The sequence below is a fragment of the Hemicordylus capensis genome, chromosome 3 (genome assembly GCF_027244095.1).
Source record: "Hemicordylus capensis ecotype Gifberg chromosome 3, rHemCap1.1.pri, whole genome shotgun sequence".
Classification (NCBI taxonomy): Eukaryota; Metazoa; Chordata; class Lepidosauria; order Squamata; family Cordylidae; genus Hemicordylus; species Hemicordylus capensis.
Window position 1 is genome coordinate 204,657,406 of NC_069659.1, and position 23,030 is coordinate 204,680,435.

The 23,030-nt window shown below is 44.3% G+C and overlaps 1 long non-coding RNA gene across 1 annotated transcript in view; it reads left to right on the top strand.

Moving 5' to 3' along the window:
• The window catches only part of LOC128349010 (uncharacterized), a 43,161-nt gene continuing 20,131 nt past the window's right edge, over positions 1-23,030 (top strand). Inside the window, exon 1 of the long non-coding RNA XR_008318489.1 lies at positions 1-422. This is a non-coding gene — a long non-coding RNA (uncharacterized LOC128349010). The remainder of the gene's footprint in view (positions 423-23,030) is intronic.

Genomic DNA, 23,030 nt, shown 5'->3' on the forward strand with positions numbered 1-23,030 from the left:
CAGAGTCACCCAGTGAGTTTCTTGGCTGAGTGGAGATTTGAACTCAGGTCTCCCTGGTCCTAGTCCAACACTCTAACCACTACACCACACTGACTCTCAGTGTGCCCCTCAGAAAGAACCCAGTGCATCCTCCAGAGTCATTATCACTTCACTTGGCAGTCCATGACTTCATTCAGAATCCATTTCACTTCCTTTTAACAGTGTTTACCTCAAGCACATTGTGTGCTGTCCCCTTTAACTGTTAACATGTGGAGTGATTGTTGTACAGAATACTTTTGTTTTCAGGAGCCAGTGGAGGCTGCTGTTGCATGGATATGCCCAATGGATTATTTGGCCCTGCTTAAATCACATCACAATGAAAGCGTCAACATCTCTGAGAATATGTGAGGCAGCTTGTCATTTCTCCTCTTGAAGTCAGTCAGGTAAGGATATCTGGCAATGTGGAAGTCAACTCAAAGAAAGGTTGCTGTTTAGATCCTTTGAAGTTGACACCATTGCCACAGACACGAAGCCCATGGCTGAAGGAAATTTTTTTTAATACAAACAGAATGGCATTAAAATTACACTTTATTATAATGGGGGAGAAGATATAGAATTGAGGGGAGCCTTTTAAGCTCCCAGCGATGTCGTTCTCTTCTCGCAAAGGTGTGGGTGGGGTGTGGGAGAGATATTAGAGTCTAACTTTGCTTTATATATATATTAAAAAGGTGTCATATTGATGGAACTCAGAATTTAGGAGTGAAGTGAATGAGAAACAAGTATGGAATCAGTTAGGGCCAGAACGTTACAATCAGCACCATCTCTGAAGCATTTATTCCAGCCATTTGTGTAGTGGGCCTTTTTTCAGCGAAATTGGGGCAGGGAGAAAGGGCTGAAACTCATTAAAACAACATCAAGCAGTCAATGCAAATAGAATATTTAAAAGACATTATCCAGGAACTCCAAATGCAAGTTTCCCTTCATAATATTTATCTGCAGAGAGTGGGTTTTTTCTTTCTTTCCTGAATGTGGTGATGATTAGACTGTATATGCTCTGCTCAGCATTTGGGCTGTCATGATAAAAGGGCATAAACATTGTAAATAATAGTTGTTGGCACATGAAAGGGATGCTACATGGATTGTTCTTCTGGAAGGCCAATTGCCAGTTCTTTTGTTCAGTCCAAAAACAATTGTATAATTTCTTGGTGCTTTCAAGAAAAACAGCCAGGGCTGTGTATGCCCTGATCGCATACACAGAAAACCCAAGGAATGTAGTACTGGCAACAGAATTCAGCTTCCTGATAATGTCAGCTGTCATTTAAACAGATTCATTTCTAGCCCTTATGTCGTTGGAGACAATGCTTGAAAATGTATGGTGCTGAAATTTCAGAAGCCGGAAAGTCTGTTGAATAAGGGTGCGTACAAACAAACCTACAAACGGGGATCGGTGTAGGGGGGTTTTTGGCTGCTGAATGAGCTTTGCTTCCTTCCTGCCTTTGCTTCTCATATCACAATGCACTTGTCTTCTAGTCCAATCTTGATTTTTTTCACTTTGTTCTGTCCCCATGGTCCAGGTAGGCTATTTGCAGAGGTGTAGCTATAATTGAGCAAATGGCTTCAAAGAACCTGGGCCCCTCAGCTCCTGAGGGCCCACCCCAGCTCCACCCCTCCCTATTTTTTCAATATCTCCCTCACTCCAAGGGGCCATATGAAAGAGGGGCAAATATAGACCTCTGTCACCTTAAGTGGCACAGCGGGGAAATGCTTGACTAACAAGCAGAAGGTTTGCTGGTTCAAATCCCCGCTGGGACTATATTGGGCAGCAGCAATATAGGAAGATGCTGAAAGGCATCATCTCATACTGCGTGGGAGGAGGCAATGGTAAACTCCTCCTTTATTCTACCAAAGAAAATCACAGGGCTCTGTGGGCGCCAGGAGTCGACACTGACTTGATGGCACACTTTTACTTTACTCCCCTGGCCATTTGACTTTTGCAATTTTTTCCATGTGTCATTTTTTCCCCATAGTTAACCCAATTAAATGTTTGTTTGATGCCCTTTTTTTTTTTTAAACTAAATTGGTCTGGGGAGGAGGAAGTGGCTTCAGTATTGTCACAGTGGTCAGTCAGTCACAACTGTACACAGCCCCACCCACTGCAAATAGAAACAATGGTTTCCCCCTGAACTAGTGCTTAAGATACAGTTGTATGTCTGACAAAAATGAAGTGACTGTGGCTTCACCTATTCTTTCTGATTCTTCGTGACCACTATACTATACCAGCTCTTCTTACACAAAATAAGAGGAATCATGCAAATTTGTATAATTAATTTTTTTTAATTACAGAATGTTTCATTTACCTTGGCACAATATTGGTGTGTGGGGGCGGGAGGGATGAGTGTGATGGATGGCAACTGGTAAGTCTTGATTGAACTGGATGCTTGTGTTTCCAAATGTCTAGTATTGCAATGATGATTTCAGGCTGATGTGCTTTGAAGTGGAGTGTCAGGCTGTGCCCATCAATTTCTATATGGTCTTCCATCACCTTGCCTCCAGTGATTTTTCCTGGCTTTTAATCACAGTCAAAGGCTCAACGATTCCATCATACCATCAATATCATGATGCTGAATAAGCTTCTAGGCTGACTTCATTTGTCATACACATGCCCCCTGAAAGATATTCATGCGTTGTTGTTTTATTCACACAGCACTTTAATTCAGATATTCTGGTGGGCACCAGTCATAGTTTCATTGATCAACGTGGGCATTGCTACATTCCTACTTGTACAATCTGGAATGCTGACACAAGCGTTGTGGGCAGCAGAGTGAGGTGATCCAGAAGCCGCCAGAGAGGAGCTTCTAAAGGAGCTCTCTGGTGAGACAAAAGGCAAGTGAGGCAATGGGGATTTGAGCTGCATGGTATGATACCCCTCCCCCTCCAGCAGCAACCTCAGAAGGTCCTCTGTCACTTCCTCTCCATGTCATAAAGGCTTGCCTTGTGCCATTTGCCTCCTAGAATTAATTCCTCTGTCTCAGACAGCCATTGAACACACTTAGCAGAGACAAACCCAAGTTTGGCACCAGGTTCATACTTCAAGGGAACCTGTGGCCAGTCCCAGTTCCCTGATAAGTGTACCTGTAGGATGCATGTGTTTTTGTTGCACATACAGCTAATGTATATTTGCTGCAAACACACTTAGGAGTACACTGAGGCTGGAGTTAGACCTTTACTGATTACACAGAGCTGCCACAAAGAACAAGATTCCAATGCCTATGGCCCCTACCCCTCGTAACTCCTAGTGACATTCACCATATGGCATTGCACTTTGAGTGTCCCTGCCGCTGTCAGCAGCAGCCAGTGAGATGAACCAGGAGTGGGAATACCCACAATAGGGTGTGAACAAAACCATTTTGCCTGGTTTGGTTTAACTCCGAACCAGACTCAAACCGAACCAGGCATGTTCGGTTTTGTGTCCCCTGAACAGACCCCTGGCATGGCTCAAATTTGAGCTGGTTTGGGGGTTCTAAGGTGTGTATGTGTGTGTGTCTACACACACACACACAATCACCAAGTCTGGGGGTGCTGTCATGGCTGCAGGGCAGTCTCTGCCATCTCCCCCTCTCCCTGCCGGCCTTCCCCCACTCTGCAAAGGGCCATTTTGACACATTTTCAGGCCATTCCAGTGGCCATTTTGGCGGCCACCATGCATGTGTCCTGGCCATTTACATGGCCCGGGGGCCAGGGAGAATGTGCGCTGTCCTCCAAAATGGCTGCTACCACCAGAGGAAGGGCCAGAATGGGCTAAAAATGGACCCAAACAGCCCTTTGAAGAGTGGGGGAGAGCCGGCAGGGGGAGGGGGTGATGGCAGAGACACACACCCCCATGGCCATGGCAGCACCCCTGGACCTTGTGGTGAGTTATTAAACTTTTTTTTAAAAAACCTTAGAACCTCTGAACGAGCTCCGAGCTGGCCTGGGGGGTTCGACTTGAGGTCGATGGTGAACCAGCTCGCCCTCGAGCCAGTTCGCACATCCCTAACTTACAACATGATGATCACTCGCAAATATTCTGACAGCAGTTTCACTACCTGTTTCTGGAGTCTGGGGGATAGGATGGGCGAGAGCTAGACGTGGGGATGCTATTTATGGCAACTGGCTCATATCTAAGTCTGCTCTTAAAACATGTACCAGTATGGTACCTATAAAATGCAGTGTGTGAAGTGGCTCCATCGAATGCTTAAAGCTCTCCAGGCTTATTTTTTACCTCAAAAATAGTGATTTCAGAGGTCTCATCTCCAAAAAAACAACAACCCCTTTGATCCTTCATTTTCCTAGCTGTTTGCAGCTATTTTCAGCCAGCAGCTGACCTCCTAACTCAAGCTGCACAATGCAAGCAAAAGAAGCACACATGCAGTGACTACAGTCCTGCTTCAGCAACTCAAAAGCTTGCATTTGGGAAGCAAATTTTGTTGATTTATCCTGTCCCCAGAAATGCTCTGTGCCAGCCAAAATTATGAAGAACAGGCCCTGCTGGGAGTGAGCCAGCATGGCTTCCACAAAGGTAAATCTTGCCTCACCAACCTTTTGGAGTTCTTTGAGGGTGTCAACAAGTGTGTGGATCAGGGTGATCCAGTTGGCATAGTATACCTGGACTTCCAAAAAGCTTTTGACGAAGTTCCTCATCAAAGACTCCTGAGGAAACTTAGCAGTCATGGGATAAGGGGACAAGGACATGTGTGGATTGCTAACTGGTTGAAAGACAGGAAACAGAGGGTAGGTATAAATGGAGAGTTTTCACAATGGAGGGAAGTAAGAAGTGGGGTCCCTCGGGGATCTGTACTGGGACCGGTGCTTTTTAATTTATTCATAAATGATCTAGAAGCAGGGGTAAGCAGCGAGGTGGCCAGATTTGCAGATGTATATGCTGATGGGATCTGAGCTGTCGATGACAGACCAGGAGAGGGATCTTGGGGTTGTGGTGGACAGCTCGTTGAAAGTGTCGACTCAATGTGTGGCAGCTGTGAAAAAGGCCAATTCCATGCTAGGGATCATTAGGAAGGGGATTGAAAATAAAACGGCTAATATTATCATGCCCTTATAAAAAACTATGGTGCAACCACACTTGGAGTACTGCGTACAGTTCTGGTCACCACATCTCAAAAAGGACATTGTAGAACTGGAAAAGGTACAGAAGAGGGCAACCAAGATGATCAGGGGCCCAGAGCACCTTTCTTATGAGGCAAGACTACAACACCTGGGGCCTTTTAGTTTAGAAAAAAGATGACTGCATGGAGACATGATAGAGGTCTATAAAATCATGCATGGTGTGAAGAAAGTGGAGAGAGAGAGAAATTGTTTTCCCGCTCACACAACACTAGAACCAGGGGTCACTCCATGAAATTGATTGCCAGGAGGTCTAGGACCAACAAATGGAAGTACTTTTTCACACAACGTGTGATCCACTTGTGGAACTCTCTGCCACAGGATGTGGTGACAGCCAACAATCTGGATGGCTTTAAGAGGAGTTTGGATAACTTCATGGAGGAGAGGTCTATCAATGGCTACTAGTCGGAGGGCTGTGGGCCACCTCCAGCCTAAAAGGCAGGATGCCTCTGAGTACCAGTTGCAGGGGAGTAATGGCAGGAGAGAGGACACGCCCTCAACTCCTGTCTGAGGCTTCCAGCTGCATCTGGTGGGCCAATATGCAAAACAGGATGCTGGACTAGATGGGCCTTTGGGCCTGATCCAGCAGGGCTGTTCTTATGTCCCTGAGGGCTGCCCAGCCTTCAAGGGCATAATTTTGGATGGCACAGAGTGCTTCTGGGGGAAGGGAACATTTGCAAAAAGTGCCCCCTGCACATATCAGCATCCATGCTGCTGAAGTCAAGGAGATGTAGCTACTGCACACATGCTTCTTTTATTTGCATGCACACAGCCTTAATCAGGATGTCTCCACTATTTTTTTTAAACTCCCTCCCTCCCGCTTCAATCACCATGTGCCTCTGTTTCATTCCCCCTTAAGTACCTGAGTCAATGAAGAATCGCATAGTTGGAATGATAATGTCACCATGATATGTAGCCAACTGTATTTAGCTATTTGTTGATATCTCTAAAAGTAAATGGAGCCCATTAGAGTGAGGACAATGCTTCGTATACTGGTTGTTACATGGATGATCCTAACTAATTTGGGATCACTCTAAAAACTGGACCATGTCTTGGCCATTTGGCTATGATCCCTGGAAAATTGCCAAAAGGAATGAGATTCCCTTTAGATATTTTCATAGAACTGACCTATTTTGACTCAAGACTAACTGTGTGTCTGTGTGTGTGTGTGTGTGTGTGTGTGTGTGTGTGTGTGTGTGTGTGAGAGAGAGAGAGAGAGAGAGAGAGAGAGAGAGAGAGAGAGAGTTAAAAACAAAATTATTCACAGCATTTTATTTTTTGTGTTGGTATCAATGGCAGGTGGTCTGTAACACATTAGAACTCTGGAAGTCTTTTAAGACAACATCATTTCAGCCCACTTGCTTTTGGGCTGCACACTTAATTTCAGATTCAATCACAGTTACTAGGTCCAAATGGTTCTCCACAATGGTTGGGAACAGGTGAATAGAGAAAGGTCCAATTTGGGCCCCCTGTTACTTTCATATAGACAGGATGCACAGCAGGAAATGTATTCTGGGGTCTTTTCTCATCTTCTCTAATAAGAGATGGAGCAAGTTTCTTATATGATCTTTCCTAGTTATCCATCTTTTTTGTCTGTCGATATCAAAATGGGCAGCAGCCTTGTGACTTGTTATAAACAAATGTTTCATTGCATTACAAACCATTTCTTTGCTAAAACACCCATGAAATCTGCCTCCTGACACAGTTGCTCCAGCAAGCTAATCTGATTGTGATTGGCTGTGAATGAAATGGAAATGGGAAAATTCCACTAAGCATGCGAACATGCCGAACTGATTTTCAGCCAATTTGAAACCCAGGTTGGCTGAAGACCTTCCTCCGATAAACCCTGTAAGTGAAAAGCTGAAGTGCATCTGAATGTAAAAGCCAAAATCAATTTGATTTTAAATGATTTTCAACTGATTTTAAAAGGCAACGGTGCAGAACTGATGTGAAGGTTAAAAGGCTTCAATTTGATTCCCTTCAGATGAAGACAAGCTTATTTTTCCCTCTTTATTCAATTTTTTTTTTTTACCCCTTAATCCGTCTACTGTTTTTCAAGGTTCCTGCTATTGCTTAGCCAGTTTTATTCAAGAATTACTGAACTAGCAATGCAAAGTATTTTAATGTCTGGCATGGAACACTAAATGAGACACTAACAATTGTGTGTGTGTGTGTGTGTGTGTGTGTGTGCGCATGCACGCATGCACACACACACACACACACACACACACACAGAGCCACACTATTTACTTAGGATAGTCTGAATCCAAAGATCTAGGCACTTGTGTGTCTTGAATAGCAGCTACTACCATCACCACCATCACCACCACATGCCTCCCAACTGTTGAAATTGAATCAAATTTTTAAATAGCTGTGTGGGATATCACCAGGGACGTGTATGTGCATGTGTGTACTGTTCAAAGGGTGTGGGGGGGGGAGGAATGTGATTTGGCACACTTAAAGTAGTTTTTTTGATCCTACCTGAGATATGTATCCTGTCCCTCCTGAGCAGCTCTGTGAAGCATCCATGTTTTATCCTCCCATTTTGTCTTCCATTCTATGCTCATTCCTGTGGGATTGGTTAGATTGAAGAGAGTATACAACTGAGCCCTTTCACATCTGAGACAGATTTGAATCTTGGTCTCTCCAGTCCAAATCTGGCCTTTTGTCCACTGAACCACATTGGATCTCACTACAGCACCAGAGTACAAATGTTCTTTACAGTTTCTGCTGGTTTCCTCAGAGGTCAGCTTCCAAGTGACTCAGAATGCTTGCACTGACTTGGTTCCTACCAGATGGTAAATGTGGGAACAGCTCAGTCCCCCACCCCACCCATCACTCTCACAGAGGACAGGGTAGAGGGGTCCTGGACCCACACCTGGAAGTCCATACTTAACAGCGCCACTGATTTTGGAAACATCAGTCCATTTCAGAAAATGGTATTTATTTAATCGCACTGAAAAGTATATAGCTTTTTTAGCTTTGGAGGGGTGGGAGAGAAATGTCCTACTTGTTCTATATGTCTGCAGTCATGCTAGTGCTATAGCTTTCAATCTATATTCCAGAAAACCCTGGAGTTCTTTTGAAGGCTATCAGGGCCCCATCATTGAGAAGGTTAGTAATGGAGGACAAGCTTACAGGAGGACAGCTTCTCCACTATTTCTGTCCCGTGCAATGTGCAGCAACACAATGGGGGAGAATGTTGGGTGATCATGAGGGCAAGAGATGTGGCTGTTATCTCACATGAATGATGAAACACACACCCTAGATCACTTCCCAGATTTCTCTAAAATGAGCAAGGGTTGCATGACACGGCAAGGATTTCGCCACTGTGGATAGGAGCCTCTGAATATAGAAAGTTTGCAGAACACTGTGCCAGGTCTTGACCTGCTGGGGATGAGTGGATTTGGGATCCCAAATGAGCCTGACGGTCATAGCAGCTGAGAGGCAGCAGCTTCAAGAGGTACATAGGTGATAAGTAGTTTGTATGTAATGTAACTTGATCAGAGGGTGGCAGCTGATGCTGCAGGTTGAAGGAAGGCATCCACAGCCCACTCATCTGTACTCTATAATGCAACAGATTAAAGTAACAGGTCTAAAGTGAATCTACATCAGTTGTATCCTCAGTTCCCAGAAATGAATATGAACTCTTGCATGCTGCGATGGCATCATTGACCATGTTGGTGGAGGGTTTAGCAACCTGCTTGCTCATTAAGAAACCACCAGTGTTTCTTCATAGGGAAATGCAGAACGTTTTGACATCGAAACATTTCGACTCGAAATGGGCCATTTTGAGTGTTTTGAGCTCTAAATAAAGGGCCTGTTTCGAGCTTGGAGCAGAACAACCCAATTTTGATCGAAACATTTTGACACTTGGAATGCCATTTTGGAAGACTGTTTTTGGCTTGCTGATTGATTTTCTGGATGTGGCTTCCGATCTCCTTGCTTTCTGGTTGACTTGTTATCATACAAATCAAGAGTTGCCATGGGCAACTGTGTCCCCTTTGGCTGGAGGGAGGGAAGTGGAGCCCCAAAGGAGGGGATTTCAAAATTCAAAGGGACTGGGAGGCAGAGAGAGCCCTTATAGTGTGCCTCTCTTGAGGAGGATACATCAGGAGAGGAGCAAGGAAGGTTTGATTTTGTGTTTTTCTTTTCTCAGCACTGAGTATGCTGTGCTGTGCTATTGCTGCTATAACTATTTGTTTTTGCTTGATTGACAAAAGCAGAACTTGGGTGTCTGTCTTCCTTGAGTTGTGGTTTGTTTTCTTTGTGTGAATAGTGTTGTAGTAAGAAATGGACAGTGGCAGGTGTTCTCTCTCTCTCTCTCTGTAATATTTCTTGGTGATTGCTGTGATGAGCTCCATGTCTGACCTTGAGACTAACTTGTGCTTCACTCACTGTTCTGCTCAGGTCTGCTCTGCAATCTGCATTCATTGCAAGGTGTATTCAGTCAAAAATGTGGCTGAAGTTGAGCTTATGGCTATGCTTGCTGCTAAGTAAGGGTGCTGCTGTGGCAGCTGTTGCAGTGCTGGAAGTAATGTAAGAAGTCATAACTGTGTGAGAGAGAACAACTTGTGCCAATGATGTTACTACAGCACAGGCATCGTGGCTGGCAGTGGATTCTGGGCCAGTGATGCTTTTTTGGCCATTTTTGGACTGTTTGAAATGTGTATTCTAACAGGGTTGCTAAATGCATTGCAAATTGCACTGCAAAACTTGTGTGTACTCTGTGAGCACAGCTTGTTCCGGTCATAGGAAACAATGGGAAACTCAAAACACCCCATTGTCCCCCATGGTTAGCTCCTAGAGACACCAAAGTGGGTTTGGTGGTAGGGAATGATAGGTGTGTTGGATCCGGGGGGGATAAAATTTTGTTTAAAATTGCCCACTTTCCCATTTCTTTTGTGGGTTAGGTGATAGGTAGCACCCACCATGCCCTACCACCTAACCCACTTTGGTGTCCATAGGAGCTCCCCATGGGGAACAAAGGGGTGTTTCGAGTTCCCCATGGTTTCCAATGGCTGAAACACTCAAAACATTTTGAATTTGTTTCATTGAAACAGCTGATTCAACTGCTATTTCAATGAAACTTTTCAGCCATTTTGTGTTCTGTTTCGAGCTCTAAACAGAACGCAAAATCTGTTTTGTTCCCATCCCTACATTTGGGGTGCTCTCAATAAAATGAGCATTTGCTCTTGGTGTAGCCAAATTCTTCTTGCTCCAAGTTCCTTCTCTCTCTCTAATCCACCACCAAACAGTATTTGCAGTGATTAGGAGCAGGGCCTTCACAACAGTAGCCTTGGCCTTGTGGAACCCCCTTCCAAATACAGCCCACAAGCATCTGACACATTTAGCCTTTTGTAGGCAAGTCAAAGTGCCACTGCTATTTAGGCAGGCCAACCCAAGCACCTGTTTAACTCTGAAAAATGACTTCTTGGAGAGCAGGTCTCACCCCAGTAGGAGAGGCAGAAATGGGTGAAAACAACCGGTTTAAGAGAGGGAGATGTCTATGCCTCTGGTGTTGGAAACAGAAAGAAAAAGTGGGAGACAATCACATTGCAATGGCAGTGGGAATGCTGAGAAAGCTGCTTGTGAGAGAGCAAAAGGGAATGGGAATTGGGCATAGCAGGAGTCACTGATTAAAGGCAGTGGCGGGGGGGGGAATCCTGCAGATCTCCTCTGAACTGAAGGGGAAGTGACAAGGAGACGAAGGATGGGTGCTTGCCAATACCCCTCTCTCCAAGTCCAAAGGGAATACTGTGGGAATCTGGGAGTGAAACAATAGCAGCCAGTTCCTCCCACCCACATTACTGTGCTAATTTGTGTTTATTGCTGTTTTTTTAACAGTATACTTTTAAGTTCTGTGCTTTCTCTCTCTTGTTTAGTTCAAGTTCAGTCTCCCTATAACTTATGTCCTTGGGCTGGCATTAGATGGCAGTTCTTTGCCAGCTTCCACTCTTCTCAAGACAGTTTGTGTCCAGCAAGCCCAAGCCACTTTGGCTACACATCAGCTCGTATGTGGGTAGCAGAATTATTCATGTTATCTGGACAGCAGCTCCTTGAGAGATGGGGCTGAACTTTCCCATGCCTGCATCAGCACCACTCACTGCTTCTTGAAGCTGAATAGTCAACCATTCTCCTAACCAGTTCTTTTAACACTGATTGGATCTATAGTCACAAGTTCCAGAGAACTGGCACCAATGATAGGATGTTTAGACTGAAGAGAAGCATGGGAGGAAACTGTTTCTGGGCCACCTTAATTAATTGCTTGGCTTCACATCCTCTTATCAGATCCTTGACATACTTTTAGAACCTATAAGCATACATAGTGTCAGATGTCCAGGAACACTGTGCAATAAGAAAATAAAAGCTGGAAACAAACAATAGTCTGTTTTAGAGAGTTGAAAGTGGTATGATAAAGGGCAAGGCATCATCTTTCATGGTAGTGAACTCCAATCCCATTGTGGCCTCTGGTAAACAGATTTTGTAGGTTTCACCATGGAAAACAATCCCTGTCTCAAAGCACTTTCAGCTCTCTTTAAAAGTATTGATGCAGCCTAAGGTGATCCTCAGTACAAGCTGTAGTCTTCAGTGAAAAGCATGCTCCATATTAGCTTTCCCAGCTTACATGTGGCAATGAGCAGCTGAGCCATCCTCTGTCCTCTGGAGGAAATTGTCATTAGTTGTCGCACAATGAGCTATCTCTACATCTTGAATGGGAAGCTGTTTTCATGGGGTGAATGGTGGTATGTTGCTTGAATTCCCACCAGCACATCATCCAAGAGCGGCATTTGGCATTCCTTAGCTCCCTTGCAGACCGTGGGGATGCTCTTGTGCCAATGCAGTATAAGTAGAATATGTGCAAAATCTGTCTATCATTCACACAGCTCATTGGATGCCTCTCGAAGTGGTAATGCTGGTGCATCAACATCACACATTCTAGATACTAGACATTACACATGTGATAAGAAGCTTTTTGAAAGACCGCTATGCAGCATCAGCACAAATCAGGGCTCTCCTGCTACATTATGCATAGGGTTTGTAAGGTCTAGATTGACTCCAAATTGGCCGAAAATTAGCATCAGGTGATTTGTCTGGATTTTCATAGAGATCCAGCTGAAGGATTGTGAATTATATGTGCCAATTGAGACATTTCTAGTCTATTGACTGACGAAAAGAAAAGTGGAAGGGGGGCCATTGTTGGAAATTCTCTGTGGTGAGAGAATCCCTTTCTCATTATAGCAGAGTGCACAGAGGCACAACACACAGCGGATTTAGTTAGGTATGCGTATGTGCTGAGAGTAAAGTAACTTGGAGCCAATTGATAGTTTCAAATCAATATAAAAGGCATTTATTAAGGAACTCCATTCTAGATAGGAAAGTGAGGATTTAGGATCTCTTATCTATCTAGCTATCTATCTAGCTATCTATCTAGCTATCTAGATAGATAGATAGATAGATAGATAGATAGATAGATAGATAGATAGATAGATAGATGCAGATGGATTCTGCATCCTCTCTGCATATTTGGTGCAGGGAGAGGAACTTGCCATGTTGCAAGGTAGGCGGGCAGGTAGTGAGAGAGAGAGAGGAAGGAGGAAGTCCCTGAGATTAGCAATCTACACATCAAAGGGATAGCATCAGAGCAGTGGAGAAGTGATGACCAATGTCTTGGCCCTCTAGCCCTCTGATTTACTAGTCTGTCCTCCACTGTCTGAGGCAAGAGACAGCGCAAAATCCTTTAACTTTCCAACACCCCCTCTCGATGTCTTGTGACTCAGTTCACAAGATTCATTTTCTCTCTCAGCTTTTCAAAGCAGGGTCTTGGTAGTGGCTTAGTGAGTAAGTCTGCAAACATTTCATTTGTCAGGCAGTAGATCAGCTTGATTAGTCCATCCTTCTGCAGACTTCTCACTACATGGTACTTTACATCAATATGTCTGGAACTCCTCTTTACATCTTCTTGTTTGGAGAGTTGAATGCAACTTTGGTTGTTATCATACACTGGTATGGGCTGTGGTACATCTGTACCTAGGTCCTTCAGTAGTTGACACAGCCATTGTATCTTGTGACAGCCCTGTGCAGCTGATACATATTCCGCTTCAGTGGTTGATGATGCTACTATGTCTTGTTTTCTGCTTGAACAGCTTATCGCTCCGTCTCCATAGAAAATTATGTAACCATTGGTGGATTTCCTGTCTGTTATATCTCCACCCCAGTCTGCATCTACATATGCTTCTAGTTTTGGTTGACTGTTAGCTGGCAGCTTGAGCTTAAAGTGTGCAGTACCCTTTAGGTACCTAACAAGTCTTTTAATTGCATTCCAGTCCTTGACTGTTGGTGATGCAGTCTTTCTACAAAGTAAGCCAACTGCTGTACTAATATCTGGCCTAGTGAGTGTACTAATGTATAAAAGCTTACCCAATGCTTCACAATATCTATGGTTGTCAGATAGTGGCTCAGTTTGATCTTCTTGCTTTATGTAGTTCACTTCCATTGGAGTTGGTGTAGGATTTGCATTTTCCAGTCTGAGCAAGTTTATCAAATCTTTGATTTTCTGTTCTTGGTTGCTTAGGAAACTTCCATCTTTCTCTCTTTGTACTTGAATGCCCAAGTAGTGTGCAATGTTGCCAAGTTGCTTGACTTCCACTTCTCTGTTCAGATGATGCATTATTTCCTTGCTGTCATCTGCATTTTCATAGGCAAGAATCAAATCATCAACATATGCCAAAATATAAGTCCACTTGCCACCTATGCATCTCGTGTATAGACAGGGATCCGCGTTGCTTCTTTTGAACTTTGCTTGAAGCAGCATATCATTCAGTTTTATATTCCATGCTCTGGCAGCTTGTTTTAAACCATAAATGCTCTTTTGCAGTTTGCATACATAGTCCTCTTTGCCTTTCTGTAAGAAACCTGGTGGCTGTTGCATGTAAATATCTTCTTCCAGTTCACCATGCAAGAATGCAGTTTTCACGTCTAGGTGTTCAACATTCATTCCTTTGCTAGCAGCAATACTTAACAGAGTCCTTACTGTGGTATGTTTAACCACTGGTGCAAAGGTTTCATCATAATCTTCTCCATATTTCTGTGAATATTCTTTTGCTACTAATCTGGCTTTGTAGTGCTGAATCTCACCATCGGCATCATGTTTGAGTTTGAAAACCCATTTGCAGCCTATAACTTCCCTTCCTTGTGGTAACTTAGTAAGAGTCCAGGTTTTGTTTTTCTGTAGAGCCTCAAGCTCTTCAATTGCAGCTTGTTTCCACTTCTGGGCTTCTGGTTGTGGTAGCTGGGATATTTCCTCCCATGATGAAGGTTCTGGTTGTTCCGCTGTTCTTGCGAGGTAGGACAGCCTCGGAGCTGGAACACCTCTGTTTGAGCGCGTTGATCGCCTCACCTCACCCTCTGTGGTCTCTTCCATTACCTCAGGTGTATCTGGTGGATCGCTGGGGGTCTCTGTGTCGAGTGTGGTTGGATCTGGATCTGCTGTCTCCTCCTCCTCAATTCCTCTGAGATCAGGAAGCATAATCCAGTCATCAGGGTGCTTGGTCTGGTTGCTTGCTTCAGTATAGGCCCCCTCTGAAGGTCTAGCTCTTTCATTCTCATCAAATCTCTGCTTATGGTTATCCTGTTGGTGTCAGGATCCAGAATTCTGTAGGCTTTGGATTGTGCTGCGTAGCCTACAAAAATCCCTTTTGTGGCCCTAGCCCCTAACTTAGTCCTTTTTTCCTTTGGGATGTATGAGTAAGCCGTGCTTCCAAAGACACGCAGATGCATCATGGACAGCTTATGACCATGCCAAAGTTCATATGGTGTTGTTCCTATAGGCTTTGTGTGCATTCTGTTTTGTATGTATGTAGCAGTCATGATGCCTTCTCCCCAGAATTTCTGTGGGAGGTGTGCATCAGCAAGCATGCATCTTACCATGTCCAGTAGAGTTCTGTTCTTTCTTTCTGCGATTCCATTTTGGGACGGGCAGTAAGGTACCGTGGTTTGATGCACGATTCCATGTTCTCTCAGGAACTGCTGTGTAGCGTTGGACATGTATTCTCCTCCATTGTCTGTGCGTAGGATCTTTGGCTTCCAGCCAAATACTTAAAAGCCATGAGGCCCCAGCACACAAAAAAAGCATCATAATGGAGCGATGAGGATGATAGGAGGGAGTGTCAAGGATCAGTGTCATGGAGATGGTTACTATCTTTTTTTTAAATGTAGGCTTGTATTTCTGTCACACCATCAATTATCCTAGCACTTTATAGAGTAATATAAGCAAAAGGACAAGTCCAGGCTGCAAGGAGTTTACAACTGTTTATTCTCACAGCCAGAGATTCCGGAATAGGAGAGGGTTAACCTAGGAATCTATGGTCATCTGGAGCATTGGGAGTCCTCCCAACCCAGCAGTTCTGAGCCTGAGTAGCCCTGATCTGCTACCCAAGCTCAAAGTGTGGTATGAGGAAAACAGAGCCCATCCTACCTCTTCCTCAAGTCATCTGTGCCTCCACCACTTTTAAACTGCTCTCAGCTGGCTCACAACCATGTTTACCATAAAGTTCTGAGGCTTACGAGGCCAGGGAGAGGAGCACTGCTGCTGTACTGAGGGCTGCCTTTCCGCTGCTCATGCAGTGCATTGTGGGATCCTGGAGGGCCCAGCATGGTCCCCCCACCCAATCTCAGCTATGGAGATCACTCACACACGAGTGGCAGAGCAATGAACAGGCTCTGATCATCTGGGAGCTGGAAGGTAGGATCCTGCTTTCCCTCCAGTTTCCCCCATTTGGTTGTGTGCATAAGCCCTATATAAATTTTAATGATGGGAAGACAATATAGAGAAGGAAGGACTAGCGGGGGGAGGTGGAGGTAAGGAGGAGATAAATGCAAGCAAAGGCAATAGTTATAGTTGGAGGTGAGAACTAAGATAAAGCCTTTATGAAGTAGATTTGAAGGTAGGATTTGAAGGAAGAGATAAGACTTTTCATGCTCACCCCACCCCACCACACAACGAATGTGCAGAGGAAAGAGTTGGACTGCTTATTGTCAACGTCAGTGGACTGGTTCAAATTAACAGCAGCCCATACACACAATTATGTTGAGGCTGTTGTGAGAATGCATCCAGCCTGACATCATTAAAGGAGAGTTCAGGAAGGGAGATTTCTTTACCTGCCCCCAACTACAGCAGAAGTGTACAGGTAAGGGAGTACTGCTAATCAATATTGTCTGGAGACAAGGAGCCCTTTCTCATGATCATGGAGAAAGCTCCACGCTCCAGGGGAAGCAGCCTTAAAACACTTACCTTCCCCACAGATGACCCTGGTCTTCTTGCTGGGTGAGTGGATCGCTCACCCAGACATTCACTGGCTGCTACTGGCAGCCAGGATGTTTGGGGGCCAGGAGACTGTTGGAACTTCCATAATGCACCGGACAAGTGATTACAGGCAGCCTCCTGACACCAGCAAGGAGTCCTGCAGTCTGCCAACTCCAGCTACAGGTACATGATTGTGTGTAGGGGATGCTGTTGTTCATTTGAATCAATGTGTCCGTTGGCACCACCTCCTCACATTCAGGTGCTCAGTGGGATGTGTGCAAAGGGGCCTAGACGCCTGTTTTATGTGCACGGACTTTCCACATGCCCAAGCTGTTGGAAGTTAAAGGACTTTGCGCTGTCTCTTGTCTCAGACAATGGAGGACAGACTAGTGAGTCAGAGGGCTAGAGGGTCAAGACATTGGTCATCCCTTCTCCACTGCTCTGACACTATCCCTTTGAAATGTAGATTGCTACTCTTAGGGATCAAGTTCCTCTCTCCTCTCTCTTTCCTACCTGCCCTTCTACCTTGCAACATGGCAAGCCTCTCTCCCTGCACCATGTGTGCAGAGAAGATGCAGAATCCATCTGCAACCAGCTAGATAGATAGATTAGAGATCCTAACTCCTCACTTTCCTATCTAGAATGGAGTTCCTTAATAAATGCCTTTTATATTGATTTGAAACTATCAATTGGCTCCAAGTTACTTTACTCTCGGCATACACGCATGCCTAACTAAATCCGCTGTGTTGTGCCTCTGTGCACTCTGCTATAATGAGAAAGGGATTCTCTCACCACCGAGAATTTCCAACAAAGTGTGTTCATTGTGTAGGATTCACAGGCAGATGCAGGGTCTGCTTACTTCCTCCTCCAGGCATTTCGTGTGGATGGAGAATAAGAGAATGGTCCTCACTAGACAGGTCACCACATCTGTGTTTTGGAATGTATTTTCAGATATAAGTGGCAGCAAGAAGAAATGGCAATGCCATTTAAAAGAGTAGGATAAGGTGGAGGCATTTAAGATCATGCATGAGTAAGAAGGGGGAGTTCAGTTGTGTCTACAAGGAGTTTGTGTGTGTAAGACAGATTAGTTTTGGGGGGATGGATATTGCAACATGTGCCTCTGTGTATAATCTACGGAAAGTTTGGGTGTATACATTGGTGTTGAAGGGTGGGGGGGCATATTAATGCCAAAGAAATGTTCCTGTGGTTTCATCACCATTATTTTATTCTTAGTGCAAGTTTTGCATTATGGCACCCTGAGTTTTACTTAAATTAAATGTCAACTATAATTTGGCATTCCCCAGAATGAATTATGTGCCTTCTCTTAGAGAGTATGGGAAAGCTCAAGTTCTGTATTGGCCGCTGCCTTTAAAGTGAAGGGAAAGAGGCTAATTGATTAGATCCAACAGGATGCCATCTTGTACAGTATATTCAGCACAATTCCATAGCACCTTTAGGGAGGAAAGAAAATTGGTCCTTAAAACAGGAAATGGGGGGGGAGAAGGTTGGTGGACATCTTTTACACCAGTGACCATAGACAGAGGCGTTCTTACCCCTGGACTTCGGGGCCAAAGTCCAGGGCCTCCACACCTCCTGGGGGCCTCCAAATTGTCTTTAGTTTGTCCTGGGTGGTGTGGTTTGTGCTCTCAAGAGATCCTACTTATTTAAAAAATGGTGTTTAACTTGGGCGGGGGGCCTCCAAAGGCCTTTAGGTTCAGGCTTCAAAATTACCTAGGTGCACCTCTGACCATAGAACAGACACAAAAATGCCCTGTGAAAACCAGCCCCAAGCACTCAACAGATCTAGTATCACATCACTCTACAAAGTAGTTCTCAAACTGTGTTTGAACCTTGAGGTTCCTCAGAAGCTTCTCAGGAATTCTACAATGAGCAAATCAATGATGGCATACAAGCATCCCTGAAAGACATGAATTGCGGCCCACCATTTCTGCTCTTCTCAGTGTGCAGTGACTGAAGAATGTTAAATGTCTTCTAGGATGCACATTCAGTCCATGTGGGCAGCAGTGAGGCCCAACCACCCTGGCCAGTGTCCTACATGAACTCAATGTGCCCTTTAGAACAGGCACCAAAATCTCCTCCAAACTACAGGGGTTCTGTAGCAGATGAGGTAAAATGGACAGTGCCTTAAAGGTAGAAAGTGAGGTCATTCACACAATCAAAAACTGGGTTCTACCCAGATTTGGGAGCTGTATGTGCTTCCAATTTTTGGTTGTCTAGAAGCAGGTAAGGGGGAAACCTGGGTAGAAGTGATTGTGTGGAAGTAAGGTAGGAGGAAAACCTGGGTAACATTTCTTCCTACTTCCTTCCACACAATCACTTCTTCCCAGGTTTTCCTCTTACCTTGCTTCCACAGAATTGAAAGTTGGGAGCACACACAGTGTGCCAGGGTGTGCCAGGGTGGAAGCAAGGTAAGAGGAAAACCTGGGAAGAAGTGATTGTGTGGAAGCAAGTAGGAGGAAATGTTACCCAGGTTTTCCTCATACCTTACTTCCAAGGTAGGAGGTAAACCTGGGTAACATTTCCTCCTACTTGCTTCCACACGATCACTTCTACTCAGGTTTTCCTCTTATCTTGCTTCCACAGAATTGCAAGTTGGGAGCACACACAGTTCCCAAACCCAGGTTGAACACAGTTTTTGATTGTGTGAATGACTCCGTGTGAAAACCACTGCTCTACAAGATAGTTCTATGTGATTTGCACAGGAGATGAATATTTTCCAAGACCACTAGCTGCATTTATCTCTCCAAAGAACCCAGGATGACAGAGTACCAATTTAGTTCATTTGCAGAAGGTAATACATTTTAATCAGTGGTAATATATTAAGAAGGAGAAACCATACACTGTAAAAGTCATTAGCGTTGCACCTTGATAAAGCCCTTCCCCTCTGAAGCCTTTGGGGTCATTTCCTTCTTCTGGAAGGGCAAGCCACTGCTGGATAAAACAACATCTTGCCAAGAAAACAGGGTTTGTGTTGATTGTAGTCACTCTTTCTGCATAGTCTGGGTTTAATTTTCTGTTAAGTATGGCATTGTGTCAGGGGCTCTGGGAGCACGGGAGTAGTGGGGGTAAGTTTGAAGTTCTAATGTAGTCAGGCTGGAATCTGTCACTCAGCTTATTACATGTTGATGACTCAGTGCCGTCTCAGCCGTAAGCAGCCCGTGATTTATGGACACCAAGTGAACTCCTGCGGCAAAAACGCAGCCATGAGATCAGAGAAGCAATAGGAACTTTTTTTTTATTTTTTTGGCAGGAGACAGTGCCTGCATTTTTCTCATTCATGCCAAACTGCTTTGCACGGCAATTAGCTGTGTCCTCATTTAGTCTCCAGTCCCAAAGGGTAATGAAAGTCATATATCATCTTCAAGGCTGCTAATTATCCAGCTCAGTTACAGGTAGGCTTTGTAACTCTGAGAAGGGCTTGTCAGCTTGATATTTATTACTCTTCCAATAAGCAAGCAAAGGAGAAGAGTTGGGGAGGGGGAGGAAGGGGGGTGCGGGCCAGGAAACTTTTCTCTTGAAAGGCTGCCTGCACCCCTTTGCCTCAAATCGTTGACATATCTTCTGCAAATGTGCTGGTCAAAGGGGAAATATCTTCATTCCCCAACTCCATTTTTCATGCTGTAACTGAAACATCCAGCAGGAGTGGAAAGCAAGCACTTGAAACATGAGAGAACATGCATGTGGGGAGGGGATAGGTCAGTTTGTTTTGGTGATTTGGGCTGGGAAAGGCTGCACTTTGAAGACACCATGGAGAAGCTGAGAAGACAAAAGCAGAAAAAGGAAAGAAACAGGATGACACTTCTCTTCTTTCTCTTAGAAACATTTCTTCAGTGTTCTTCAGAGTCTTTTAACATGACCCCCCTTCTGAATATACTCAGAACCAATAATCTATTCCATGCGAGTGGAGATTCTCATGTGCAGGTGCATATAGCCTACTGCTGCATTCAAGGATCTGTGGGTGAGGCACTCATCTGACATTGGCGGTAGAAGAGAATTAGAACAAGCCACACAGGGAAACGATCATTTGAACAAAGCAGCTTTTCCTGAGCTTTGCTTTTCTCCAAATCTGGTTGAGATTCTTGGATAGTGAGGACATAGTCATCTTCACAAGGACACTGTGGGGATCAGTGCCAGGGAGTATTCAAGCCACCCAAACCTTGACTGATGGTGGGAGAAAAAATCCACCAACCTCAGGATCCTATCCTACCCTGAAATTTCACACACACACACCCTTCAGTTGTCCCATGCACCACAAGGGGGCCCCACTCCAGAGTTTGAGAGCCACTGGGCTAGTCTAAAAGATTTATATCTCACCTTTTCATTTATAAGAATATGCATGGTATTTTATAATAGGTTCATTTAAAATATGAATAATAGAACCATAAAAACAAGCAAGAGGGGGAGCAGAGCAGATTAAAATCGGCAAACTATAAGAGTCCCTAAAATTAAAGGCTCAAACCACCCTGCCTAGAAAATGATGAACTTCCATAAGAAAGGCATTTTAGGGCCAAGATGCAACTACCAGGACAAGCTCCCCACTCCAGCAACTCATCTCTAAAGGGGAGAGAACTTAGAGAGGGGCCTCAATCACTTATCTTAAATGTCAGGTGGGACTATATGGGAGAAGACAGTCATTTGGGTACCCTCCTCTCAGATTATTTGGATTAAATATAATAATAAACTAATTAACTGAAGCAGGTGAAACACTTCATGCTAGGGAAGCCACTAGAGCAGGGATTCTCAACGTTGGGTCCTCAGATGTTTTTGGACTTCGACTCCCATAATCCCCAGCCAAAGGCCACTGGGACTGGGGATTATGGGAGTTGAAGTCCAAAAACATCTGGGGACCCAACGTTGAGAATCCCTGCACTAGAGCCTCCAGAAACAAGGCTAGATCTAAGAAGTACCCCTAATCTATAAACCTGATCTTTAAGTGGGAATGCAACTCTGTCCCAAACTGGTGAAACACCACCATCATGGTCTGGTGAACCACACTCCCACAGTACCTCCATATTGTCTGGACTGAGCTTCACTTTATTAGACTTCATCTAGTGAAGCACTCCAAGCACTTATTCAGAACATTCATTGCCATACCTGGATTAGATATCTACATAGCTACATCTGCATATTGATGACATTGCACTCCAAATTCCCAGATGACTTCACCCAACAATTTCATGTAGATGGCAAATCCCACAGGGATAAAATGGAATTAAACAGAACTCCTTGGCACAAAGACCAAAACTGCAGAGCAGTAATCCTCCCCACTACCACCTGAGACTTACCTGTCAGGTAGGAGTGGAGCCATTGAAACATGGTGCCTCCAAAACCTACCCTAGACAGATGATCCAGAAGGATTCCATGGTCAGTAGTATACTGAAAGCTGCTCAGAAACAATAGAGTCGCATCTAGGAGAACCAAAAGAGTCACATTCCCCCATTTATTCCTAGAAAATTTTGTCAAGCTGTGACACCAAGAAAATCTTAGGCCAGAAGCCTGCAATCTGAGGCATAGCCTCAGCTGCAACAAGTGGAAGTGATTCCACTAAAAAGGACTAGCAGTTATAAGAAGACATCCAGTATTTGCACTGCATTCACATTTATTATGTGTTACATGTTAGAACAGATGTGAGCAATTTTATCTGCAATGTTCTTAACAAAAAGGTCACAGCAGGCCACTGAGGGTCCTAAACTATCTGTCTGGGATACCATTTTAAAAAGTCATCCACAAGATGACACACTATGGAAATGGTGGTGGTGGTGGTGAGAAAGCAGTTCAGTTAGCAAACTTTTAAGACTGCTATTCATTATAAAGCACATTAGACATAATCTAATCAATTGATTTGGGACATACATCCACTACTGTAGGTCACTGCCAATCTGTGGTGTATATGACATGTACCTGACCTGTATGATATACCTCAGCAATAAATGGGAATGGTACAGGGTTGGAAAGGAACAAATTTCCTTGCTTCAGTATGCACCAACTATGTGAGTGGCAATCTGGCAAACTGGATGTTGGACATTATGACTTTCATCCTTGTCTGCTTTCTGTGGTTCATGGTTTGGAGGTTTCCTTCTGGACAAAAGACACATGTGCTAGAGCTAAAATACAAACACATTAAGTTGGACTGACATATGGGGCATGATATAGTCACTTCAGATAAAGACCATCATTAGTGATTGGCTGTCAATCAGCTGGATGCATAAACCAAGCTTTATAAACAGTGGACTTTCACTACTGTAGGTTACAGATTGTCAAAGTAATGCATCAACCTGGCATTAATGTTCAGTGTTGTTGTTTTTAAATAACTATGCATTTCTATTGAACTGCTTTTAACAAATACAAAGTAGAAGACAAACATACCAAACACAAACACCTTTCCTTTATTATTGTTGGGCACAATAAAGTAAAGTTGTGCTGTCGAGTTGGTGTTGACTCCTGGTGCCCACAGAGCCCTGTGGTTTTCTTTGGTAGAATACAGGAAGGGTTTACCATTGCCATCTCCCACGCAGTGTGAGATGATGCCTTCCAGCACCTTCCTATATCACTGCTGTCTGATATA